This window comes from Oncorhynchus mykiss, chromosome 20, assembly GCF_057628025.1.
Source record: "Oncorhynchus mykiss isolate SJ-2025 chromosome 20, ASM5762802v1, whole genome shotgun sequence".
Classification (NCBI taxonomy): Eukaryota; Metazoa; Chordata; class Actinopteri; order Salmoniformes; family Salmonidae; genus Oncorhynchus; species Oncorhynchus mykiss.
Window position 1 is genome coordinate 32816901 of NC_143041.1, and position 24959 is coordinate 32841859.

At 42.7% G+C, this 24959-nt stretch overlaps 1 protein-coding gene across 7 annotated transcripts in view; it reads left to right on the top strand.

Moving 5' to 3' along the window:
* The first annotated feature begins 6378 nt into the window (after positions 1-6378).
* The window catches only part of ppm1ba (protein phosphatase, Mg2+/Mn2+ dependent, 1Ba), a 47101-nt gene continuing 28520 nt past the window's right edge, over positions 6379-24959 (top strand). For 2 of the 7 annotated variants that reach the window (XM_036956123.2, XM_036956121.2), the window contains exon 1: positions 6380-6784. The gene's annotated coding sequence lies outside the window, so the exon portion shown is untranslated. Of the gene's footprint in view, positions 6785-24959 lie in introns of all 7 variants that reach the window. The other 5 variants (XM_090212938.1, XM_090212936.1, XM_090212937.1 and 2 more) reach the window with 3 other exon arrangements.

Consider the following 24959-nt stretch of genomic DNA (forward strand, 5'->3'; position numbering starts at 1 on the left):
TAAAAGAGGGGAGAAAAATAAAATCAATAGCCCAGCCTACATATGCCTCCCCAAAGGGACATAGGGAACCCCAGGTAATAATAGCAACAACAAAAAAACAGGGAAATAAAAGTAGGCTGAAACATTAGTAGGCCTAGGTTAGGCTATACAGCCCATCCCTCTCAGTTAAAGGACAATAAATATAAATTGGACGGCTATAATGACATTTAGGGGGTGGATCTCTGGATATCGGCTATATGTCGTCTTACCTCCTTTAGTAATGGCATTAATCGCATTTAGTCATTGGTCTGTTTCTCATTGGCCAGGAATGTCTTTCAAAAAACGTTTTGCCTCTTCGGGAGTTTTGAAGTGTCGCAAGGCTCCCTGGTGAAGAATCCTGAGCTCGTTTGGGTATTTGAATCCCCTGAAGATGCCTCGGTCAATGGAGTATTTCTTCACTTCGTCAAATTCTCGGCGCTTTTGGCGTATTCCAGCTGACAGGTCCTGGTGTAAAGCGAGTTTGGCGTTTCCCATTGTGATGGTGTTGTTTTTCCCCGCCTGTAGGACTCGTTCCTTGTCGGTGAATCTCAGGAAACGTATGGTGATTGGGCGCGGTGGTTGTCTGGCTGCTGGTGGGGGCCTCAGTGCTCGGTGAGCTCTCTCGAGTTCTATGGGCCTGTCGGTGGGCAGGTGGAGCCACTCGGGAAGTTTGTCTTGCAGGTAGCGGATCAGTGGCATGTTTCCCTCTTCTTTTTCGCCCAGATTGAATAGAACACAATTATTCCTTCGCCCCCTGTTTTCCAGGTCCTCTGTTTTCTCTTCCAGATGCTCGATTTTCCTTTTAGCATATGCTATTGTTTCCATGGCATCTGTCAATAAGTTTTCCATGGATAGGATTCGCCCCTCTGCCTCGTCCAGGCGCCCCGCGTTTATGGTTATCTTGTTGTTGATGTCAGGCAAAGCGTTTTCCAGGATTGTCACCTTGCCCCCTATCGCACTGAGCTGAGAATTAATGGCATCTAATTTAGTGTTTAGTTCTGTACGTTGGGATCTCAACTCAGAAAGGATGTCTTCGACAGAGTGCGAGGTTGGCATTCGTTGTGCCTCGTGGGGGAGCGGGCTCTCTTGCTCCTGGCTAATGGCGCTAGTTTTTTCTGAAGCTAGCTTCTTCTTGGAGGCTTTTTCCGTCGCTAATACTCGAGTCCGGGTAAAAATGTCGCCTTTTGTAGCCGCCATTACTTTTTCTTGCTAAAGCTAAATGAGTGTGAACTTGGAGTGGAGGTAAGATTAGGAATTGGAAACTACTTGTGCGGAGCTCTTAGTTCATGCGGCCATCTCGTTCAAGGGTCACGTGATCCCCCCCCATTGTATGATTTTTAAGTAATTAATTTGCATTTTATTGCATGACATAAGTATTTGATCACCTACCAACCAGTAAGAATTCCGGCTCTCACAGTTTTTCTTTAAGAAGCCGTCCTGTTCTCCACTCATTACCTGTATTAGCTGCACCTGTTTGAACTTGTTACCTGTATAAAAGACACCTGTCCACACACTCAATCAAACAGACGCCAACCTCTCCACAATGTCCAAGACCAGAGAGCTGTGTAAGGACATCAGGGTTAAAATTGTAGACCTGCACAAGGCTGGGATGGGCTACAGGACAATAGGCAAGCAGCTTGGTGAGAAGGCAACAACTGTTGGTGCAATTATTCGAAAATGGAAGAAGTTTAAGATGATGGTCAATCATCCTCGGTCTGGGGCTCCATGCAAGATCTCACCTCGTGGGGCATCAATGATCATGAGGAAGGTGAGGGATCAGCCCAGAACTACACGGCAGGACATGGTCAATGACCTGAAGAGAGCTGGGACCACAGTCTCAAAGAAAACCATTAGTAACACACTATGCCGTCAAGGAGAAGGTCTGTATGGAGGAGTGGGCCAAAATCCCTGCTGCAGTGTGTGCAAACCTGGTCAAGAACTACAGGAAACGTATGATCTATGTAATTGCAAACAAAGGTTTCTGTACCAAATATTAAGGTCTGCTTTTCTGATGTATCAAATACTTATGTCATGCAATAAAATGCTAATTAATTACTTAAAAATCATACAATGTGATTTTCTGGATTTTGTTTTAGATTCCGTCTCTCACAGTTGAAGTGTACCTATGATTAAAATTACAGACCTCTACATGCTTTGTAAGTAGGAAAACCTGCTAAATCGGCAGTGTATCAAATACTTGTTCTCCCCACTGTATATGGAAGAAGGTACTCTGGTCAGATGAAATTGAGCTTTTTGGCCAATAAGGAAAATTCTATGTGTGGCGCAAACCCAGCACCTCTCCTCACCCCAAGAATACCATCCCCACAGTAAGCATGGTGGTGGCAGCATCATGCTGTGGGGATGTTTTTCATGAAACTGGTTAGAATTGAAGGAATGATGGATGGAGGGAAATTTTTGAGGGAAACCTGTTTCAGTCTTCTAGAGATTTGAGACTGGGACGGATGTTCACCTTCCAGGACGACAATGACTCTAAGCATACTGCTAAATCAGTAGTTTAAGGGGAAACATATCCATGTCTTGGAATGGCCTAGTCAAAGCCCAGACATCAATCCAATTGAGAATCTGTGGTATGACTTAAAGATTGTTGTACACCAGCAGAACCCATCCAACTTGAAGGAGCTGGAGCAGTTTTGCCTTGAAGAATGGGCAAAAATCCCAGTGGATAGATGTGCCAAGCTTATAGAGACATGCCCCAAGAGACTTGCAGCTGTAATTGCTGCAAAAGTTGGCTCTACAAAGTATTGACTTTGGGTGGGTGATTAGTTATGCATGCTCAAGTTTTCAGTTTTTTTTTCTTATTTTTTGTTTGTTTCATAAGAAAAAATATTTTGCATCTTCAAAGTGGTAGGCATGTTGTGTAAATCAAATTATACAAAGCCCCAAAAAAACTATTTTAATTCCAGGTTGTAAGGCAAACAAAATAGGAAAAATGGTTCGGTTGCTAGCTGTACAGTGTTTCATCTGACACATTGGTGATTCTGGCGAACTTCACCTTTTTTTTCTTTTTTTTTCTTATTTCACCTTTATTTAACCAGGTAGGCAAGTTGAGAACAAGTTCTCATTTACAATTGCGACCTGGCCAAGATAAAGCAAAGCAGTTCGACACATACAACAACACATGGAGTAAAACAAACATACAGTCATCTCTCCTGAGTCCGTACAGGAGTTTCAGCGATGGGACATGACTGTAACTACCAATTGGGGAGAAAAAGGGTTGTAAAGTACAAACAAAATAAATACAGGGCTGGTTTTTCTGCAGCCTTACCCTGGCGTGACATTTTGATAACCGTGTAAATCTCTCTACGACAAGGTGGCTTTTATCAATATATTTGCCTGTATTTACCCCACAAAAATGAAATGCTAATTAGCTGCTAATGTTGCTATCATAAAGAACTACAAATGCCATGATGATGTCGACAAGACTTTAAGAATCTCTGGATTAACTATCTAATGTTAGATAAATTTAGTAATGAATAAATTGGCTAAATTTTGCTAAATTGGCAATTCTTTAAACTGTTAGCAAAGGTGTCAGCTAGAGATTACGTGCAGGAGCTTGCAGGCATTTGTAGTCTTGCATGATGTTTACTTTGATGCTAATTAGCATGTTAGAATCTGAGAGTAAATAGAGCCAAATATACTGATAAAAGTCATGCTGTCTGAGAGAAATATACAGTACATGGTTATCAGAACGTCGCGCCATGGTAACCCAACACAAAACACAGCCCTTATTTTAAATGTTTCTAAAATTCCATATGGGAAAAATGGATGGTGGGAAAACGATTGGAACCATTTTCCTCTTTTACTGCTACGCTTCAAGGGTATTATAACACCTCCACTGTTGGGCTCTATTACCCATATATTTTATTTAACATTGCTGTCAGGAAATATTCCAACATTTTGAAAATCAGCTATTGTGCTCCATTAGGGCGGGGATATTAGTGATTTTAATAACTATCGCCTCATTTCAAGGCTTCCTTGTCTAGCTAAGATTCTTGAATCCTTGGTAAATGTACAACTGTGCAAATTTTTGTATGATACATTTATTGAGAATGTAAACCAATCAGGGTTTAGGCCTGGGAATAGCATTATTTCAGCAATCCCTTTAGCTTTTAATGATCTTGTCAATGCTTTCGACACTAAAATGAAATATGCTGCTTTGTTTGTGGACCTTTCAAAAGCTTTTGATAATGTTGATCATCTTATTTTATTAAATAAGTTGTCCTCATAGGCTTTGGCTCTGACGCCAGTTGATTATGTTAGTGACAGAACTCAGGCCAGTGCAAATTTCTTGAAGTACATAAAGCTGTTCCTCATGGGTTGATACTAGGACCTGTTCTTTTCACTACATATCCCAACCATAAGCCATGGATTACAGGCAACATCCGCACTAAGGTAAAGAGTAGAGCTGCCATTTTCAAAGAGCGGGACTCTAACCCGGAAGCATAAGAAATCTCGCTATGCCCTCCGATGAACCATCAAATAGGCAATGAGTCAATACAGGACTAAGATTGAATCGTACTACACTGGCTACGACACTCGTCGGATGTGGCAGGGCTTGCAAACTATTACAGACTACAAAAGGAAGCACAGCCGTGAGCTGCCCAGGGACACAAGCCTACCAGACGAGCTAAATTACTTCTATGCTCGCTTCGAAAAGCAAGCAACACTGAAGCATGCATGAGAGCATCAGCTGTCCCGGACGACTATGTGATCATGCTCCCCGTAGCTGATGTGAGTAAGACCTATAAAACAGGTCAACATTCACAAGGCTGCAGGGCCAGATGGATAACCAGGACGTGTACTCTGAGCATGTGCTGACCAACTGGCAAGTGTCTTCACTGACATTTTCAAACTATCCCTGACTGAGTCTGTCATACCAACATGTTTCAAGCAGACCACCATAGTCCCTGTGTCCAATAACACTAAGGTAACCTGCCTAAATGACTACTGACCCGTAGCACTCACGTCTGTAGCCATGCTTTGAAAGGCTGGTCATGGCTCACATCAACACCATTATCCCAGAAACCCTAGACCCACTCCAATTTGCATAATGCCCCAACAGATCCACAGATGATGCCATCTCTATTGCACTCCATACTGCCCTTTCCCACCTGGACAAGAGGAACACCGATGTGAGAATGCTATTCATTGACGACAGCTCAGCATTCAACACCATAGTGACCACAAACCACATCACTCAGCTAAGGACCCTGGGACTAAACACCTCCCTCTGCAACTGGATCCTGGACTTCCTGACGGGCCGCCCCCCAGGTAGTAAAGGTAGGTAACAACACATCCACCACGCTGATCCTCAACACGGAGGCCCCTCATGGGTGCGTGCTCAGTCCCCTCCTGTACTCCCTGTTCACTCATGACTGTATGGCCAGGCATGACTCCAACAACATCATTAAGTTTGCTGACAACAGAACAGTGATCACCAACAATGATGAGATAGCCTATAGGGAGGAGGTCAAAGACCTGGCTGTGTGGTGTCAGGATAACAACCTCTCCCTCAATATGATCAAGACAAAGGAGATGATTGTGGACTACAGGAAAAGGAGGACTGAGAACTCCCCCATTCTCATCGACGGGGCTGTAGTGGAGCAGGTTGAGAGCTTCAAGTTCATTGGTGTCCACATCACCAACAAATTATCATGGTCCAAACACACCAAGACAGTCGTGAAGAGGGCATGACAAAGCCTATTCCCCCTCAGGAGACCGAAAAGATTTGGCATGGGTCCTCAGATCCTCAAAAGTTCTACAGTTGCACCATGGCCAGCATCCTAACTGGTTGCATCACTGCCTAGTATGGCAACTGCTCAGCCTCCGACCGCATGGCACTACAGAGGGTAGTGCGTACGGCCCAGCACATCACTGGGGCCAAGCTTCCTGCCATCCAGGACCTCTATAGCAGGCGGCGTCAGAAGGCCCTAAAAATTGTCAAAGACTTAAGCCACTCTAGTCATAGACTGTTGTCTCTGCTACCGCACGGCAAGAGGTACTGGAGCGCCAAGGATAGGTCCAAAAGGCTTCTCAACAGCTTCTTCCCCCAAGCCATAAGACACCTGAACAGAATAAAAGTAAGATAATAAGGTTTTAAAATATACTGTTCTGTAGATTGTAATGCAGCCGATCTTTCCAAACCCAACTATTTATATTTGGAAAATGTTAAATAACATATACAGTTAATAGCCTAGGCAATCAATGAAACAATGTTTATATAATATTTTGCCTCAAAGGGTAGGTCACAATGTAATTTGACTGACAAATTTAAACACCAATCTCAGCTCAAATGTGTAGTAGACTTTGACCAATGACTGTAAAGAGTGGAGAGAATGTCACTCCCCTGGAGCTGGACATCGAGCAGAGCTCTTCTGTGCTTTGGCCCATCAATGGAGGAAAGAACGTCATCTGTTTCATACATTTAGTTAGCTGCCAAATCAGTTCAGTTCTTCCATAAACTAGTATTTTTATCCCACAACACATTGTTTTCATAGCGCTGTCTCTTTTGTGTGCCAAATATGCATAAAAAAGACAACAGTCAGTGCCAAGAAATGTTGAAAAGGGAATTCGTGTAAAGGCAAGTGCTAGCCTTGCTATCTTGGTTAGCTAGATAGCTACAATTCTGATCAGCTAGCTAGTTCAAGAAACCGAATTAAAACCCCAAATTAATATCCAAGTAAAGAAATATTCAATTGCAACCAGACGAGGGGCTATTTGAAGCAAACTCAATTTCTGCTAAAACGTAAGTAGAGAACTATTTCACTTTTAGGTGGATTGGATTTAGCCAACTTGCTAGCTAGCATGTTAGGTAACTAGCTAAGTTAACCAGCTAGCTAACGTTAGCTAGCTAGTAACGTTCACTAGTCAAATTGAAGTCACACTCAATCATGACTTTCAGGCTAATTATGTGCTAGTTATGTGTGTAGTTAGTTATGGCTACCATAGTTCATTTCATTTATGTAGAGAAAACAATAAATGGCCATTGATTGAAGTCGACCGTTGCTTGTAGGTAACATACCGGTATTTGGCTAGCTGTTGTTGTTGTTGACAACATAGAAAATGTCCCAACAGTACATTAGTTAGATAGATAACTAGCCCATTGCCACAGGAGCCACACTGGTCCAGTATTTACTTGTTGTTGGCTACACAAAGCTAGCCAGATAAAAATGCACGCTAATTTGGTCGCCATCCATGTTGGACATGGACAGCCAGCAAGCTAGCTTTAATTGTGGTTACCGTTACACTAATTTACTCTGTATATAGCTGTATGTAAGTGACAGTAGTTGGTAGTGTGCTATAACTTAACTCAAATTAACAACATTAGCTAACTACAAACATTGGTCGACTGCAATTTTCCTGGTAATTTAGCGGAACCCCCCCGCCTAAACTATAATGAGGTGTTTAAACCCTAAATGTAACACTAAACCTTAGCCTCTGGCAAGTTGTTTAACATCAGGAACAATCGTGATTTTATTGTTCCTCATTAGCTATCCCAGGATCAACAGTGCCAGGACAGGTGAATATAGCTAGCTAAGCTAGGACTACAACCAAATGCAAACGGACATGGTGTGTTCTGTATCCTTGACTAACTTGTTGACCTTTGTAACTTGTGTGAAAGCAGTGGCCTTCAGTGGAACTCCTGTTGCCGGGGATGTATTTATTAGTTGGACACCATTGCTAAACGTTTTACTCCAATCTGTTTGGTTCCAGGTGAAAACACCCCATTTATGCAACACAATTGTGAACTGCACTTGTTGTCACACAGGTGTAGTCCCTTCATTCCATCTCAGAGAGAAAGTATTATTTCTAAAAACAAACAGGTGCAACTAAAGACATAGTTTAGGCTTTACTGGTAGTTATATATTTTGTACAACTATTAGGCTAAGTGCAAGTACTGGCAGGACCAGAAATGTTTAATTGTAGGATAACTCTTCTCCACCACGTGAGATCTGAATGGTCACACCTGCTTAGATTATGGATGGGTGCACCATATGGTTCCTCCCTTCAGGTTTCAGTGGAGGTGACAAGGGCTGTTGCGGTGACCGTATTACCGCCACACCGGGCCATCACGAGTCATGAAGGCTGTCAAATTCCACAGCTGTTCATTGGTAGTCTACCAAACTTGCTTAACTGCCTGGTACTCAGCACTCGATTCTCCCTCAAATCACTCTGATACCAATGCAGATGTATTTGAAAATCGAATCAAACACTTCATGAGAGCTCATGTTGCTCAACACTTCTTTAGGCTATGCAATTGCGGGAGAAAAGAGTGATGGCCACTAATAAAAAGACGAGGATCCCATCAGCTTTCTATAGGCTAGACCAACTATATTTATTTCTCAATTTTCCTAATATTAAGCACATTGCTTATATTTACAACAGGAATATAGCCTTTCTGTCTGGCTACGGGGAAAAACGTACTCCGTTTGTTATTTAAGTGCATAGATGACATGTATTTTTTCCCGCTGCCCAGTTTTGATATAAAAAAAAGTTGCACATATGATTTAGTGTATGTGAAGACAATATTCCATCGAAAATAGTCTGATGGGTGACAATTAGCCTATCACTTGTGAATTATATACTATCACTTGTGAATGTTGTCCAGCATAAGAAACAATGCCTGTTTTTTGCGACTTGTTTGAATTTTTTTTTTTTTTTTTTTCATCTTTATTTAACCAGGCAGGCTAGTTGAGAACAAGTTCTCATTTACAACTGCGACCTGGCCAAGATAAAGCAAAGCAGTGTGACACAAACAACAACACAGAGTTACACATGGAATAAACAAATGTTCAGTCAATAACACAATAGAAAAAATAAATAATCATAGTCGAACACCTCATGTAGCCTAGCCCATAGGCCTATATGTTTTAATAAGGTTTGTATTGGAATTGGATAAGGACTCACGCAGTTGCGTCCCCGATGTGTCTGTCTTAACTTGTAGCCTGTGAGGAAGACATGATCACGTGACGTAGAGCTGTGTGAGTGGGAGACATTTCGGATTGCGCAGCACGCTCAGGGAGATGGTCACAACGCAACTCCAGGCTGCAAAAGGCATGGATTTTTTTAGTGTGCATTGCGGTCACGAAGGGGATGCCACCGTGAAATTAGAGGCATTATCAAGTGCTTGTCAAATTGTGAATGAGAGGCTGATAAAGTGTGTAAAGTCTGCGCAAAAAAACAGAGCATGTGTCTTTCAAGTTACTTTTTTCAAATCATCATTACTCATCATGCAGCCTCACAATGTATTATAAAATCAAAACATATAGCCCAACGTTTGTAAAACTACTAAAGTTACATTAATAACTAAGTTAAGCATATAGGAGTACCTACTTATTTGTTTACCTCTCAGCACAGAATAGCCGCATGTGCGCACTCCCTCAAATCGTTTGGAGAAAATATATGTGATTCAGCTTTGTTCAATTGTATTGTTCTTTCTATAAAATAATGCCACGGAATTATAAGCAAATCTTGCCTGCTAAATGAACTTGTGTCACCCACATCCATTTGGCACATCAGGACCTAACATAAGGACAACTCAGAGTATGCTATTCTTTTCTTCTGAAATAGACTACATTTTCTTCATATCAGCTTTAGACCTGTCTAAAATAAATAATGGATTTATTGTGATGGTGTAGGCTACATTACATGGATGTATTAGACTTTTTAAAATGGGTTTGTAGGCTATGTGTGGAAGCCAGGAGATGCTAAATGTTTTTATGATAATTAACGGTCAATTACCGTGAGATTGTCAAGCAAATAACTGTCAATCACCGGCTGATGAAATTTCGTGACCGCAACAGCCCTAGAGGTGACAATGACTTATTGTGTTGTTGGTACTGACCACCAACACCCTGGGGGAGGATCAGCTTTGTGGATGAAATTGAATCATCATTGACATGTTTATATTGACACTTTGGTGCAAAATGCTGCCCCTTTCCCACTGTAAACATCACTTCTCTCAGCTAGAGGGGAGGGGAAAGGGACGTTTGTTGGTCAGAAGCTCTCAACATCCTTGTGCTAGATGTAAACGTGACTGACCAGTGCCACCTGTCACTGCCAACACAACAACCAAGTAGAATTCTGTTTGATCTGCCAGTGTCAACTGTTAAATGTGTTGATGTAGTCTGAACCTTTCCAAGACAAAGCTGGGACATTGGCAGACTTTCATGTGTGTCAGATGGGCGCTATTACATTGATTATTATTCTGTTGAATCCACTTGCCTTTACATGAGTCAATAAATAGGCCTAGTCTTTTGTAATATCCTTTATACAGAGGTCACTGACAAGAAGAGGGAGGAGAAAGGAAAGTAGCCCACATAGTTGCTGACAGTGATAAGTAAGTGGTGCGATCATGGTCTGGAATGAAGGGAGAGAGCGAAGTCTGATGTTCACGTCAATGACATCTTTTGAAATGCCATAAGCCTGCAGTTCAAGAGGGCCAGAGGCCTCATTCATTCTGCTGCCCTGTAAAGTGAACTGAGCACTGCAGGTCTTTCTGTTGTAGCCCCTGAATATGTACACTGCTCAAAAAAATAAAGGGAACACTTAAACATCACAATGTAACTCCAAGTCAATCACACTTCTGTGAAATCAAACTGTCCACTTAGGAAGCAACACCGATTGACAATACATTTCACATGCTGTTGTGCAAATGGAATAGACAACAGGTGGAAATTATAGGCAATTAGCAAGACACCCCCAATAAAGGAGTGGTTCTGCAGGTGGTGACCACTTCTCAGTTCCTATGCTTCCTGGCTGATGTTTTGGTCACTTTTGAATGCTGGCGGTGCTTTCACTCTAGTGCTAGCATGAGACGGAGTCTACAACCCACACAAGTGGCTCAGGTAGTGCAGCTCATCCAGGATGGCACATCAATGCGAGCTGTGGCAAGAAGGTTTGCTGTGTCTGTCAGCGTAGTGTCCAGAGCATGGAGGCGCTACCAGGAGACAGGCCAGTACATCAGGAGACGTGGAGGAGGCCGTAGGAGGACAACAACCCAGCAGCAGGACTGCTACCTCCGCCTTTGTGCAAGGAGGAGCAGGAGGAGCACTGCCAGAGCCCTGCATAATGATCTCCAGCAGGCCACAAATGTGCATGTGTCTGCTCAAACGGTCAGAAACAGACTCCATGAGGGTGGTATGAGGGCCCGACGTCCACAGGTGGGGGTTGTGCTTACAGCCCAACACCGTGCAGGACGCTTTTCATTTGCCAGAGAACACCAAGATTGGCAAATTTGCCACTGGCGCCCTGTGCTCTTCACAGATGAAAGCAGGTTCACACTGAGCACGTGACAGACGTGACAGAGTCTGGAGACGCCGTGGAAAACTTTCTGCTGCCTGCAATATCCTCCAGCATGACCGGTTTGGCGGTGGGTCAGTCATGGTGTGGGGTGGCATTTCTTTGGGGGGCCGCACAGCCCTCCATGTGCTCGCCAGAGGTAGCCTGACTGCCATTAGGTACCGAAATGAGATCCTCAGAACCCTTGTGAGACCATATGCTGGTGCGGTTGGCCCTGGGTTCCTCCTAATGCAAGACAATGCTAGACCTCATGTGGCTGGAGTGTGTCAGCATTTCCTACAAGAGGAAGGCATTGATGCTATGGACTGGCCCGCCCGTTCCCCAGACCTGAATCCAATTGAGCACATCTGGGACATCATGTCTCGCTCCATCCACTAACGCCACGTTGCACCACAGACTGTCCGGGAGTTGGCGGATGCTTTAGTCCAGGTCTGGGAGGATATCCCTCAGGAGACCATCCGCCACCTCATCAGGAGCATGCCCAGGCGTTGTAGGGAGGTTATACAGGCACGTGGAGGCCACACACACTACTGAGCCTCATTTTGACTTGTTTTAAGGACATTACATCAAAGTTGGATCAGCCTGTAGTGTGGTTTTCCACTTTAATTTTGAGTGTGACTCCAAATCCAGACCTCCATGGGTTGATAAATTTGATTTCCATTGATAATTTGTGTGTGATTTTGTTGTCAGCACATTCAACTATGTAAAGAAAAAAGTATTTAATGAGAATATTTATTTCATTCAGATCTAGGATGTGTTATTTTAGTGTTCCCTTTATTTTTTTGAGCAGTGTATATTTTTATGTTGGTGTAGATGGGCCACACTCATGATGACTGAGATTCTCTATGATTAAGTGAAAGTGGTTAGGCCTTAATAGCCCTAGGGCTTCAGATGACCTCAGGTGAGGTGGTGATGGAGTCAAAACAAACAGTGATGTCTACTTCCAAGAAAGAGCCTTTCACATTCTTGGAAGGAAGGTAGCTCTCTGTTTGTTTTGATCCTGTCGCCTCAACTGCCATAGAGAATTAGTGGAAAGGGCAAGGGTATGCCTAGTCAGTTGCACAATTGAATGCATTAAACCCAAATGGGTCTTCTGCATTTAACCCAACCCCTCTGAATCCGAGAGGTGCAGGGGGCTGCCTTAATCGGCGTCATCGGTGCCAATGGAGCAGTTGTTGTTGTTGTTGGGTTTAACGGCTTTGCACAAGGGCAGAACAGCAGATTTTTCTACCTTGCCGGCTTGGGTATTCAAACACTCTTAACCTCTAGGCTACCTGAGGCCTCAAGGTGTCGTAACATCCTGTTATCCTTGGTCTCAGTAGTCCCTCATGAGGGGTGGAGGTGGGGCTGATAGCCCAAATAGAGAGGATGGGACGTGGGAGATATTATTTTTTGAGGGCCTCTACTGATGGAGGAGAGGTTCATTGTTGATGCTCTTGACTCCTGGTCCTGGTTCTTATTGGTTAAGATGAAGTAGCCTAGTAGGTCTAGGCTTGTTCTCTTTTCACTGTATTTCAAAACATGTCATCCTTTTTTGTTGTTGCACAGATCCAAACACAACCCAGCTGCTGATTGTCTGTTATTCCCACTTAGCTGTAGAGCTGGTGTTTACGCTGGACGCGCACACATTTGGTCTCATTAATGGGATATGGAAAGCCAACCTGTAGGTCTGACATGTTCATTTAACAGTATGGTTATTACCAGTGGTGTAACGTTTCTCAGTGTAGACTCTCGTTAGTTTTTTATCTTCTGAAAAATGTAGGGATATGGGCCCCAGTCCTACCAACTGGGTGAGTGTGGGTTTATGGGTGTGTGCATAATGCAAAGAAAGTAATCAAATCAAATTCATTTATAGCCCTTCTAAATCAGCAGATGTCACAAAATGCTTATACAGAAACCCAACCTAAAATCCCGAACAGCAAGCAATGCAGATGTAGGAGCATGGTGGCTAGGAAAAACTCCCTAGAAAGGCAGGAGCCTAGGAAGAAACCTAGAGAGGAACCAGGCTCTGAGGGGTGGCCAGTCCTCTTCTGGCAGTGCTAACCTAATCAGTGATGTCTTTGTGTCACTAATTAAGTCATAGCGTGTTGAGAATAGAGGTCGACCGATTAATTGGAATGGCCGATTCATTAGGGCCGATTTCAAGTTTTCATAACAATCGGAAATCGTTATTTTTGGGCTCCGATTTTTTTATTTTATTTTAATTATTATTATATATATATTTTTTATATACCTTTATTTAACTAGGCAAGTCAGTTAAGAACACATTATTTTCAATGACGGCCTAGGAACGGTGGGTTAACTGCCTCGTTTAGGGGAAGAACGACAGATTTTCACCTTGTCAGCTCGGGGGATCCAATCTTGCAACCTTACAGTTAACTAGTCCAACGCTATAACGACCTACCTCTCTCTCGTTGCACTCCTCAAGGAGACTGCCTGTTACGCGAATGCAGTAAGCCAAGGTAAGTTGCTAGTTAGCATTAAACTTATCTTATAAAAAACAATCAATCATAATCGCTAGTTAACTACACATGGTTGATGATATTACGAGATATTATCTAGCGTGTCCTGCTTTGCATAATCTGACTGAGCATACAAGTATCTAAGTATCTGACTGAGCGGTGGTAGGCAGAAGCAGGCGCGTAAACATTAATTCAAACAGCACTTTCGTGTGTTTTGCCAGCAGCTCTTCGTTGTGCGTCAAGCATTGCACTGTTTATGACTTCAAGCCTATCAACTCCCGAGATGAGGCTGGTGTAACCGAAGTGAAATGGTTACACCAGCCTCAAGTAAATAATGAAACATGTTCAATTTGGTTTAAATAATGGAAAAACAAAGTGTTGGAGAAGGAAGTAAAAGTGCAATATGTAGCATGTAAAAAAGCTAACGTTTAAGTTCCTTGCTCAGAACATTAGAACATATGAAAGCTGGTGGCTCCTTTTAACATGAGTCTTCAATATTCCCAGGTAAGACGTTTTAGGTTGTAGTTATTATAGACTATTTCTCTCTCTACCATTTGTCTTTCATATACCTTTGACTATTAGATGTTCTTATAGGTACTTTAGTATTGCCAGCCTAATCTCGGGAGTTGATAGGCTTGAAGTCATAAACAGCGCAATGCTTGAAGCACAGCGAAGAGCTGCTGGCAGATGCAGGAAAGTGCTGTTTGAATGAATGCTTACGAGCCTGCTGCTGCCTACCACCGCTCAGTCAGACTGCTCTATCAAATATCAAATCATAGACTTAATTATAATATAATAACACACAGAAATATGAGCCTTAGGTAATTAATATGGTCAAATCCGGAAACTATCATTTCAAAAACAAAACGTTTATTCTTTCAGTGAAATACCGAATTGTTCCGTATTTTATCTAACGGGTGGCATCCATAAGTCTAAATATTGCTGTTACATTGCACAACCTTCAATGTTATGTCATAATTATGTACAATTCTGGCAAATTAATTACTGTCTTTGTTGGGAAGAAATGGTCTTCACACAGTTTGCAACGAGCCAGGCAGCCCAAACTGTTGCATATACCCTGACTCTGCTTGCACAGAACGCAAGAGAAGTGACACAATTTTCCTAGTTAAAAGAAATTCATGTTAGCAGGCAATATTAACTAAATATGCAGGTTTAAAAATATATACTTGTGTATTGATTTTAAGAAAGACATTGATGTTTATGGTTAGGTTCACATTGGTGCAACGACAGTGCTTTTTTTGCGAATGCGCTTGTTAAATTATCACCCATTTGGCGAAGTAGGCTGTGATTTGATGATAAATTAACAGGCACTGTATCGATTATATGCAACGCAGGACAAGCTAGATAACTACACATGGTTAATGATATTAGTTTAACTAGTGATTGTTAAGATTGATTGTTTTTTTTTATTTATATGACAAGTTTAATGCCTGCTAGCTACTTACCTTGGCTCCTTGCTGCATTCGCGTAACAGGTAGTCAGCCTACCACGCAGTCTCCTCGTGGAGTGCAATGTAATCGGCCATAATCGGTGTCCAAAAATGCAAATGACCGATTGTTATGAATCGACCCTAATTAATCGGCCATTCCGATTAATCGGCCGACCTCTAGTAGCAATATAAGGATATAACATCTATAGAAGAGACAGAAATGCTTATGGGGGAGGTGTTGCTGTATATATTCAGAGCCAAATCTATGTAATGCTTAGAGAATATCTTATGTCAAGTGTTATTGATGTGTTGTGGTTGCAGGTTCACTTGGCACATCTAAAGCTTTTTCGTTTGGGGTGTTGCTATAGGCCACCAAGTGCTAACAGTCAGTATCTAAATAAGGTGTGAAAGGCTTGATGGTGTATGTGATGTAAACAGAGAGGTCTACATTCTTGGTGACCTGAATATTGACTGGTTTTCATCGAGCTGTCCGCTCGAGGAAGTTTCTTACTGTAACCAGTGCCTGTAACCTGGTTCCGGTTATTAATCAACCTACCAGGGTGTTTACAAACACTACAGGAACAAGATCATCCACATTTTTTTAGTATATATATATTTTTCTACCCCCTGTTTCTCCCTAATTTGTCTTGGTATCCAATTGGTAGTTATTCTTGTCCTATCGTTGCAACTCCCGTACGGACTTGGGAGAGACGAAGGTCGAGAGCCGTGCGTCCTCCGAAACCCAGCCAAGCCGCACTGCTCCTTAACACAATGCCCGCTTAACCTGGAAGCTGTATCAGCATGCTTTGCACCCGCACCTGCCACAGGAGTCGCTAGTACGCGATGGAACAAGAACATCCCTGCTGGCAAGACCCTCCCCTAACCCGGACGATGCTGGGCCAATTGTGCGCCGCCCCATGGGTCTCCCGGTTGCGGCCGACTGCGACAGAGCCTGGACTCAAACCAGGATCTCTAGTGGCACAGTTAGCATTGCGATGCAGTGTCGATCACATTTTTACTAATACTGTAGAACTTTGCTCTAAAGCTGTATCCGTGCCCATTGAATGCAGTGATCCAAAATAGTGGCTATATCCAGGAAAGCCAAAGTTCCAACAGCTGGGCCTAAAATAGTGTATAAGAGATCATACAAAAGATTTTGCTGTGACTCTTATGTGGATGATGTTAAACATATTTGTTGGTCTGATGTGATTAATGATGAGCATTGCTGCACTTGATCAATTTATGAAATTACTTCAAATTATTGATAAACATACACCTGTTAAGAAACTGACTGTTAGAACTGTTAAGGCTCCATGGATTGATGAGGAATTGAAAAACTGTGTGGATGAAAGAGATGGGGGGGGGGGGGGGGGGGAAGGAGTGGCTAATAAGTCTGGCTGCACATCAGACTAGCTGATTTACTGCAAATTGAGAAATTGTGACTAAATTCAACAAAAATAAGAAACTGTTTCATGAAGCCAAGATCAATGATATAAAGAACGATGGAAAATAACTTTGGAGTACTTTAAATGAAATTATGGGCAGAAAGACAAATTCAACTCCGTCTTTCATCAAATCAGATGGCTTATTCATCACAAAACCATTTGATGTTGCTAAATTACTTGGTGTTACCTTAGATTGTAAACTGTCATGGTCAAAACATATAGATTCAATGGTTGTAAAAATGGGGAGAGGTCTGTCCGTAATTAAGAGATACTCTGCTTTTTTGACACCACACTCCAAAAAGCAAGTTCTGCAGGCTCTAGTTTAGTCTAATCTTGATTATTGTCCAGTTGTGTGATCCAGTGCTGCAAGGAAAGACCTAGTTAAGCTGCAGCTGGCCCAGAACAGAATGGCATGTCTTACTCTTCATTGTAATCAGCGTGCTGATATAAATACTATGCATGCCAGTCTTTCTTGGCTAAGTGTTGGGGAGAGACTGACTGCATCACTTCTTTTTATAAGAAAATTGTTTGCATAGTCAACTTACACACAGCTCTGACACACACACTTACCCCACCAGACATGACACCAGGGGTCTTTTCACAGTCCCCAAATCCAGAACAAATTCAAGAAAGCGTACAGTATTATATAGAGCCCTTATTGCATGGAACTCTGATCCATCTACTATTTCTCAAATAATCAGTAAACCCGGTTTCAAAAAACAAATAAATCAACACCTCACGGCACAACGCATCTCCCCTATTTGACCTAGATAGTGTGTGTGTGTGTGTGCATTGATATGTAGGCTACGTAGTGCCTTTTTAAAAACAAATGTATGTAGTTTTGTTGTCTATTTAATGTTCTGTATTATGTCATGTTTCATGCTTTGTGTGGACCTGATGCTTTTGCAACAGCTAATGCTTATCCTTATAAAATATCCCCAAAATACCATGTCCATGACACTGTCACACAGACAGTCCTTTGGAGTTGAGTTTATTCAGACAGTCTGCAAATCCATTTATGGTCGTGCCAAAAATATAATGTTTGTTTATTATATGGTTCACAAGAAAATATGAATGGCTTCTACCGGGTCACGATGCAACAATGCTTGTCAAACAATTACTAGTTGACGTGGTCGTTGATGAGGTCACCAACGGAAATGGTGTCAACTGTGAGTAACTCTGCTCTGGCTGGCTCTCTATCCTCCGAATCTGATAGACCCTGTCTTCCCTGCCCATACGTGTCGGCACACGGAGTGTTGACTGGAGGGCTCAGAATAACTCTCAGATAAGTGTCAAGTGCTGGGTTACTTATAATGTTGAACAGGGTGTCTGTGTAAAGAGTGTTGTGTATCTGTGGGGAAAGAGATGAACGGGTCGAGAGGTCAGATAAGTGAACTCAAAATCAATATAAAGTGAAGCCCTAACTTAACACATTTAAAAAAAAAAAAAACATTTTTATTTCACCTTTATTTACCAGGTAGGCTAGTTGAGAACAAGTTCTCATTTACAACTGCGACCTGGCCAAGATAAAGCAAAGTAGTGCGACACAAACAACAACACAGAGTTACACATGGAATAAACAAACATACGGTCAATAATACAATAGAGAAAGTCTATATACAGTTTGTGCAAATGAGGTAAGATAAGGAGGGTGAAGCAATAAATGGGCCATAGTGGTAAAATTATTACAGTATGCAAATTAAACACTGGGATGATAGATGTGCAGAAGATGAGTGTGCAAGTAGCTGTACTGGGGTGCAAAATAATTAACATGGTGATGAGGTAGTTGGATGGGCTATTTACAGATTGGCTATGTACAGGTGCAGCTTGTTCATTTGCTTTGAGGGTTGTGCACCATCTATGAGTGTGTGCTGGTGTATGTACAATGTTGGGTGTTATAGTGTGGAGAGCCCAGGGAGTCACTCTGATATTCACACCATATCACAATGAAGCCCCTGAGGACCCAGGTTCTCCCAAAGAGGATAATTATTTATCCTGGTACAAGTGTTGATTTAACTTTTTGCCCTCTGAAAAACATTCCATCTAGCCTAATATTCAAGCCAGTTGAAGAGGTTCCAGCTTTCTGCATGGGAGAGAGACCTGCCTCTGGCCCGGTCATTCCTGGGAACACTTTTTACTGGACCATTGGGAGCAGTTCACTTATTACTGTGTAAGAATGTGAAGTTTTCATGGGCTTGACTGTAGATTTGTTTGTGCGTGTGTGTGTATAGGCCTATATTTGGATGATGATATTAGGATCTGGTCTTCATCTAAGGCCAGACTGTGATTTCATGATTAGGCTAGTTAGTGCCCTGCAGGGGTGTTTGTTCTGAAGGAGTGACTGAGGATTTAGAAATAGCTTTCTTCATCTTACCATGAAGATGTCTACTTTGTTGGGGGGGAAAAGGGCTGTGATTCGCCTCAAATAAGCTAACGTTGACTGCCGTTCAACATCATAGTGCCTTCCAAGATCATCACTAAGCTAAGGACCTTGGGACTGAACACCTCCCTCTGCAACTGGATCCTGGACTTCCTGGCGGGCCGCCCCAGGCTGTGAGGGTAGGCAACAACACATCCGCCACGCTGACCATCAACAAGAAGGCCCCTCAGGGGTGCGTGCTTAGTCCTCCTGCACTACCTGTTCACCCACGACTGCGTGGCCACACAAGACTCCAACACCATCATTAACTTTGCCGACAACACAACGGTGGTCGGCCTGATCACAGACAACTACGAGACAGCCTATAGGGAGGAGGTCAGAGACCTGGCACTGTGGCGCCAGCACAACAACCTCTCCCTCAACGTCAGCAAGACAAAGGAGCTGATCTTAGACCACAGGAAACAGAGGCCCGAGTACACCCCCATTCACATCAACCGGACCGTACTGGAGTGGGTCTAGAGCTTCAAGGTCCTCGGTGTCCACATCACTAAGGATTTATCATGCTCCACACACCAACACACTTTTGTGAAGAGGACACGACAATGCCTCTTCCCCTTCAGGAGGCTGAAAATATTTGGCACGGGCCCTCAGATCCTCAAAGTTCTACAGCTGCACCATTGAGAATATCTTGACTGGTTGTATCACCTCTTGTATCAACTGCTTGGCATCCGAACTCAAGGCGCTACTGATGGTAGTGCATACGGCCCAGTACAGATCTACCTGCTATCCAGGACCTTTTATACCAGACGGTGTCAGAGGAAGGCCTTAAAAATTGTCAGACTCCACCCATCCTAGTCATAAACTGTTCTACCGCACGGCAAGCGGTACCGATGCACCAAGTCTGGAACCAACAGGACCCTGAACAGCTTCTACGCCAAGCCAAAACTGATAAATAGTTAGTTAACTGGACTATCTGCATTGACCCTTTTTAACACTACATTTGACTTATCACATATCCTGCTGCTATTGTTTAATCTGTCACCTTAATTCTTAGTTATGTGTACATATCTACCTCAATTAGCACAACCCTGCACAAATTTACTCTCAAATTGACTGGTACCCTGTGTATATGGTGTGTTCGGAAAGTATTCAGACCCCTTCCCTATTTCCATATTTTGTTACGTTACAGCCTTATTCTAAAATGGACTAAATAAAAATGTTCCCTCATTAATCTACACACAAAACCCCATAAATGTATAAAAAAAAAACTGAAAGGTTTGTAAATGTATTACAAATAATGTGTTCTTGCAGTCATCTTTGCAGGACGGCCAGTACTAGGGAGAGTAGCAACAGTGCTGAACTTTCTTCATTTATAGACATTTGTAGATTTGTTTTACTGATGAACATCGAGGCTTTTAGAGATACTTTTGTAACCCTGTCCAGCTTTATGCAAGTCAACCATTCTTAATCTTAGGTCTTCTGAGATCTCGTTTGTTCGAGGCATGGTTCACATCAGGCAATGCTTCTTGTGAATAGCAAACTCACATTTTGTGTTTTTTTTATTTATAAGGCAAGGCAGCTCTAACCAACATCTCTAATCTCATCTCATTGATTGGACTCCAGGTTAGCTGGCTCCTGACTCCAATTAGCTTTTGGAGAAGTCATTAGCTTAGGGGTTCACATACTTTTCCCAACCTACACTGTCAATGTTTAAGGGATGTATTTAAATGATGTATTCAATATAGACAAGAAAAATACAATTTGTGTTATTAGTTTAAGCACTATGTTTGTCTATTGTTGTGACTTAGATGAAGATCAGATCAAATTCTATGACCAATTTATGCAGAATCCAGGTAATTCCAAAGGGTTCACATACTTTTTCTTGCCACTGTATATCTGCCCACCTGTAGATATAGGTGACAAACTAAACGTTACGTTTGTCTAGGCTTTACTTCTCCTTAGTTTCTCTGCTGATCTCCGTGGTCTTCTATGGTGGTTCTGAATACATCATGGGGCCAGTCCTAAATCACATGTTTTGTTAGGCTAGTCTCCCATTGACCTCAATGCATGACTAAGTGAAATTTCATTTAAGTCAAAGTTATGATTTCCCCCCATGAGAGCTAGAGAAGAACAGTGCCATGCATCCCTCCCTTTGGGCCGGCCACTGTTCAGTGGCTAATTTGGCACTGCATGGATCCAATGAGTAGATTACCAAATCTAGTTACCCTGTTAAAAGACACTCTGAAGTCCCCCTGGCCAGATATTTTTGCTTCTCCCAGTTAGAGTGAAGAAGTGGACATTTTAAAGCTGGTCCTTCTTATAGGTTCCTGGAGAACCAGGGAGGAGGTCTGCCGTCAAGGTCACAAGGGTGTGTGTCTGTCTTTGTGTGTGCTGTGTGTGTGCGTGTGTGTCTGTGTTGGCTGGGTGCAGGAAAACAACACAGATGTGATGGTACTGAAAGGAAATAGTAGGGGATTGAGCTGTCCCACATGCTGTGAATTTAGAATGTCTCTCAGTAGTCCAGTGAGAATCCATACTACTGACAGACGGGATAAACAATTCCAGTAGTCCAGCGAGAATCCATACTACTGACAGAGAGGGGATAAACAATTCCATGTCTGGTCTAGTCTACCCCAGTCCACAGGCTGTGAGATGGGCCTGTACCAAGGACATGGACTGGAACTCTACCTCTTGGAGAGGGACCAGAAATTCATGGACAGTGGACCGCAGCTCAAACACCAAGTCCGGGATATCAACTTCAAATCAATTTTGTTTTTCTATACAGAGAAATTAAATGTGATTTAATTATACCTCTATTTGAGGGACATGGACAATATCTACTTTGAAGACTACAATAAGCCACTGAGTATCATGAAAATAGCAGTGTAGCATGACATAACTTGGGGGCATTGTTAATTATGAGGCACTTCTCTGTATCTTGGCACCCTTCGAGTGGCTGCCTGCCCCTGGGGGGTGGGTGTGGTCTGGGGCTGCATGGTGGTCACTTGTGGCCTTGTCCTGTTATGGGATACCCTCACCATCTTATCACATGGTGTTCATGGGACAGCTGGTCTGGATGATGCCATGCAGGCTTTAAAGAGGGGATCTCTGAGTAGCTTGGAAACGCCTCTGTTTATCTTTTATTTAGAAAGGATTCCCCCTGGCATGGCCCATTTTTAATATGGTATAGTTCAGTATAGCGCAGTTCAGTATTGGTGTGTAGAGAAGAGGATGAGAATACTTATTTTGCATCATGACTTCATAATCCTATGAAAGGTCCTCTCAGCACCCAAACCCAGCCCAAATCCCTCAGCAGGTCCTCAGTTCTGGGTCTCCAGGGGGGACCCTGTGCTGTAGCCAGCCCAAGTCTGGCTCACCCTGCCATAGCCCAGCCCCGCGGGCCAAGCCCCATCTACCCAGCAATGAAATAAAGAGCGGGCGTGTACACTAAGAGATCACGGCTCTGCTGAGAGGCAGCTGGGTCCGCTCTGCCAATACCCTGCCCTCACTGACTGACTGACTCTGACCTTATGATTGACTGACTGATGCCTAGGAGATTAAATCAACTCTTCAGTGGCAGCGCTCATCACTGTAGGAATTGCCCTAAGGAAAAGAGGTATATCTGAATCTAAAAACCCATCTTTGGTAATAAATCCCACCGAGCAGGCTATTCCTTATATTCCTGGGGACATTTAATTGAACGTGTTGTGATTAATTAAATTAACGTGCTGTGATTAAATGAATTGATATCCAGGTGACTCACTGAGAGCTGTGTAATATGTTTGGGGGAGGTGGGACATGAATCCAAGCTGAGAGGTGTTATTACCTTACACTTGTTGTTGTTGAAATACACTGGCTTACACTTAAACACGAGGATTCAGGGGGAGATAGGGTGACAACTGAAGTGTGTGTGTGTGGTTTATTTCCACAACACTCCTGTCATTTCAGCAAAGGAACAGTGCATGGTCAGGGGTTTGCTATGCAGCACTGCTGGAGCTCTCTGTCGAAACCACTTGGCTGCCACTCCAAGCCCTGTAACCATAGAGATGGAACACATGACATCAGCCCCAGAGCTGAAGCAGTTGTGTGGTTACATCACTGCAGTGCCACTGAAGGGCTTTCTGTAGTATTGTGTGGGAGAGCGAGAGAAAGGAAACATCTTGTAGTATGGGAACAGCTTTCAATTCATACACCATTTTATATCATATGTTTAGCAAGATAGGAATAACTTATCATGACAGTATGATCTGCTTTTTGAGATAGTAGCCTGTTCTTGTCTGATTTGAGCTTACATGTTTCAAGGATGCCTTGCAGCAGAGCTCAATGCTGATTTTTTATTTTTTTTTAAATGTAGGCGCGCACAGAAATTTAGGAGCACAATGCAAAATATTAAAAGTAATAAAGCTAGAATCCTTTAAAAAATGTTGGCGCACTGGTGCTCCTAAATAAAAATTCCAGGTCGCACAGCAACATTTTTAGGTGCATATGTGAGTTAAATGGCCGCACTGTAGAGTGCTGTTTGCAGCCATTTACAGTACTGTACAGCCTGTTTGCATTAGTCTTGTAACTGTATCCAGTCTACCTGCTATACAAGCAAAGGCTGATTGGAGAGTAATAGTAATCTATATTAGAGTATTATATCAGTGACCCTATTCACCGTTCTGATTCAACAGGCCTTGAGGCTTTGTTGTCATTGCCGTAACAACCAGGAGAAAAAAAGAACAAGCTATAAATGGACAAACATGAGAGGATGAAAGTCAGAGTGGGTGTTTGCTGTGGAACAAAGCACTGTGCTGCTGGCCCCAGACATCAGAGGTTTGTAAAGCCCAACCGTTTTGTCCCTGCGATGCCGGTCGTCAAAGAAACACACTTCAAACGGACAACACCGTCGCTCACTTCCTCCCCTTGACATTGCCTGATTAAGCGGTGTGTGTTTGGTGTTTGTCACACCACACACACACATACACCTTCTCATACTCGCACACACGCGCACACACACACATCCATAAGCAATGAGCAGAGCTGGGTTATCAAATCCAATTTTTTCATCACATGCTTCGTAAAGAACAGGTGTAGCCTAACAGTGAAATGCTTTCTTACGAGCCCTTTCCAACAACGCAGAGAATTTTAAAAATAAAATAAAAGTAATAACACATACTAATACACAATGAATAATGAAAACTTAGCTATATACACGGGATACCATTACCAAGTCTGCAAAGGTACGAGGTAATTCGGAAGTTTACATATACCTTAGCCAAATACATTTAAACTCTTTTTCACAATTCCTGACATTAATCATAGTAAAAATGCCCTGTCTTAGGTCAGTTAGGATCATCACTTTATTTTAAGAAGGTGAAATGTCAGAATAATATTAGAGAGTGATTTATTTCAGCTTTTATTTCTTTCATCACATTCCCAGTGGGTCAGAAGTTTACATACACTCAATTAGTACTTGGTAGCATTGCCTTTAAATTGTTTACCTTGGGTCAAACGTTTCAGGTAGCCTTCCACAAGCTTCCCACAATAAGTTGGGTGAATTTTGGCCAATTCCTCCTGACAGAGCTGGTGTAACTGAGTCAGGTTTGTAGGCCTTCTTGCTTGCACACGTTTTTTCAGTTCTGCTAACAAATGTTCTATAGGGTTGAGGTCAGGGCTTTGTGATGGCCACTCCAATACCTTGACTTTGTTGTGCTTAAGCCATTTTGCCACAACTTTGGAAGTATGCTTGTGGTCATTGTCCATTTGGAAGATCCATTTGCGACCAAGCTTTAACTTCCTGACTGAGATGTTGCTTCCTACCTCATGATGCCATCTATTTTGTGAAGTGCATCAGTCCCTTCTGCAGCAAAGCACCCCCACAACATGATGCTGCCACCCTC